Genomic DNA, 3900 nt, shown 5'->3' on the forward strand with positions numbered 1-3900 from the left:
AGATAGGGGTGTTCCGTCTCCGTCAACTTAAATACCCCATCTAGACAGAACTAGCCTTAGACAAAAAGTTCATTATAGATACATTTGCTACAAATTTATCTTATAATTAAAATCAATTTAATCCTATTAAACTTATCTCTAATCTCATTAGAAATGATGTGATCTTAAGTCTATGTGAATCATATTTTAAAACTATTTAAAAAAATGACTTTAATCTAAGGTTCGCATGCAATTCTGAATTATTGATTTTAATTTCTAATTTTATTTAATTATAACTCTAAAATAATTTAAAACTAATTATTGCATGCTAAAGCATACTTAGGTAAATTATAACAATTATAAAATAACCTAAAGTAGTAACATGTTTCATGCAATTCCATTTCATTACTTAACATTTATATACTAAAGTAATGAAATAATTAATAACATACATTCATCCATACATCCAAACTATACATTATAACACTTATAGTATAAATGATGCATGGCTATGTTATTAACGCATGCAAACATATATTATAACATTTATATTATATGATGCATGAGCATGCTATAAAATTAAATCATGCAACTATATATTATAACATTTATAATATAAATGATGCATGAATAATGCATAACCTATTGTGGGGTTTTACTATATGACATACATTATGACATATAATTATATAAATTAAATTATACATCATATGCATAATTTTAAACAACAATTATTGGATCGGGATTGGACGCCTAAACAATTAATTAAATTAATATGTATATTTAATATACATATATGATAATCACCTTATCATATAAACTTTATGTTATATCAAATATAACACATAACCTATAGTTTTTATATATAGTTTGTTTCTCTCTCAATAATGCATGACATTTAATAATCATATTTATACTAAATTTAATTATATGAATCTCATTCATATAATTAATATTTGAATCTTACTCAAATATACAATTTCTCTTAAATAAACTTTATATTATAATGTATCAAATACATTATATTAACTATATCATATATAATTAAGTTAAATTAATTATATCACATATAATTAATTTGAACAATTCAAATTAATCCAAAATTGATTATCAATAATCTTTGTTGAGCTATAGAGGGGACCTTATGAAACTATAGATTGAAGCTCCAATGGTTCTTGAATAATTAATTAAACTCTTTTAATTAATTATTCAACATCAAATAACTGTCGGTCACTCTACTAAAGACCGACAACTGCACTCTTTGCACTACAAATATAATTTTGTGTCCATTGGATATAATTAGTTGACAAAGCGATGACTCTTCACAAATTGCTTGTAAGTACAGCTCGACGAAAATTACTGTTTTTCCCTTGTAGTTACATCTAACTCCTTAAGTACCACTAATCCCTCTAATGAACAATAAGTCATAGTCTAACTATGACCAAATCCCTCCTAGGCCAAAAGAGGGTGTGACCCCACATTGTTCAAGCCCCGGAATCAGCCCTTAAGGGAGCAATTTATCTACTTACTCCGACATCAGGGAATGAGTGAATTTCGTCTTGTGTAGTTGTATTTCCAACTCCCAAATCAAACGAATCCCTAAAATGGTAGTTTTATTGAGTCAGCGATCTGGCCACTCTCACCCATACAAATTAAAGGACCGTCTTCATAGGCAGGAGTTCACAACTTACTCAAGATTCAGATCATGTCACTTGCGGTCATCCTAGTGAAATGTAAGTCTCCATTATTAAAGGCGTTATATAATGAGACTATTCATTTCGTGGTCCGATTTTATACAAATTCCTTTGTATAGAATACCCCCACTCATATGTCTCCACATGAATGATCAGGATTAGATTATTTACAGCACTTTACAACAATTGTAACATCTACAAAGCGAATCGTATTCATAGTGTCACCAAGATAAGATACCCAGCCTTATCCATCTACTAAGACCATTTAGGTTATCATTTAAACATGATCCACTTGTATGTCTCTACATACATGTTTAAGCTACAAAAGATAACCTCGGATGTTAATTTATTGGTTTTATGGGCTAATGCTACTAAATGTCAAATAAAACATCTCATATTTTATTAAATAAATAAAATTATTTGTACATTACAATTTCAAACTACAGAACCCACGAGATTTAGGATATTAACCCCAACACGAAGCACCTGAGATAAAGGTGTCCCTCTCTGATACCAATTGAAAAAGTTATAAGATGATTCGTCACTCGAAATACAAATGTTAAACAAAAAGCATAGACAAGCATTGTAACAACAAACAAAACTAACTGCAAGAAAGCAAGTGAAGACACATAGAAATTGGTAACCCAGTTCGACAAAATCTACCTATGTCCAGGAGCAGTGTGCCTAGAAAAGATGACTAAGAGCAATTACAACATAGTACTTATTTATAATTCAACGACTACAATAGTGACTCATATAGAGCCCAACTCACAGATCACCTAGGCTCCCCCTAGATATGAGACTCCCTCTCATTTGAACTTAGCCCCCCTCCCTCCCCTCCCCTCCCCCCTAAGTGTGTTAATATTAGTGTTGAACACTTCGACTTCTGACAATGTGTGAGACTCCTCTTTGCTTGATTGTCTTCCTTGTAACTCAGTAAACTCCCTTCACTAATGAATTTTAGGTCTTCCCTAAAATGGAGAAATCCTTCTCAAGAATGAAGTCTTAGGCCCCCCTTAAGACAGAAATTATCTTCAAGGTATTGCAATTTTCAATCAATGCAATCACACAGTGGAATACGAAGAGTATAGATCAAAACACAATGTTGCATAATTCGGCCACCAAGAACAAAAACTCTCTCATAATAAATAAAATGTGGCGATCCTAAATGATAGCTAATATTCTCCTTTTAAAAATCGTGTCCAGAAAAGGAAAGAATTTTCGGAAAAATATTTTCCCTTCAGTCAAGATAAGTTTCCATAAATAAGGAAATTATCGAACAATAGACATCTGCTGGGATTTTTCAAATTAGAAAAGAAATAAATATTCCTCATAGAATTTTCAAATTAGGAAAAAAATATATTGCAGGAATTAGTAATGTCTGAGATAGATGCTAAGACTCCATTTGTGACAAAAGCAAAATCACTAGAAGATGCCTTAGAAAAATAGAGAGCCAATCAATAAATTTCTAACACTTATACTCTACAGAGTTATGATTCGTCAATACATTATGTAAAAAGGTATTGAATATCTTGATCATTTTTATCTTTATGAATTAGCTATGCGGGATTTTTTATCGATTCTTTTTTATACAGAATAGCATTTCAAATGTGTAGTTAATTCCTCATTGGTAAATAGCTTTTGATTTTGATGTTTCTAATGGATACTCTTTTGTGAGGCATTTTAGAGCTTTTCAATGGTATATGGCCAATTACATTGTTGAACAATCAATAATGTTGGTTTCTTCTTAATTTAGTAATCTAATATTCAAATTCCAACTATATAAGACTGAATTATAAGTCATAGTGTTAATATTAATTAAAGACAATTTTATATGTTTAATTTCTATTCTACCCTTTCCAACTTATTACATGCGACAACAAATATTACATGCAATTACCCACAAAAAATAATTAAATGAATGTTTTAATTACTTTTATCCACCTCAACCACAAACTAATTGTAACCAAACTACATCAATCACATTCCATTATCCACAAACAAACAAAAAAATCTCAATAAGAAATTTTCTTCACCAAATTTCTCAACAAATTATTCACAAGAAGTTCTCTTCATCAAATTATCTCAACAGTTCAAAGTTTCTCTTCTCAACTCCTTGAAGTTACGATTTATTAATACACTACATAAAAAGGTATGTATTTCATTTTGTATTGAATAATTCCACCATTTCTTTCATGTTAGAATTCATTAGCTTGTTTCATTTTGA

This window comes from Benincasa hispida, chromosome 1, assembly GCF_009727055.1.
Source record: "Benincasa hispida cultivar B227 chromosome 1, ASM972705v1, whole genome shotgun sequence".
Lineage (NCBI taxonomy): Eukaryota > Viridiplantae > Streptophyta > Magnoliopsida > Cucurbitales > Cucurbitaceae > Benincasa > Benincasa hispida.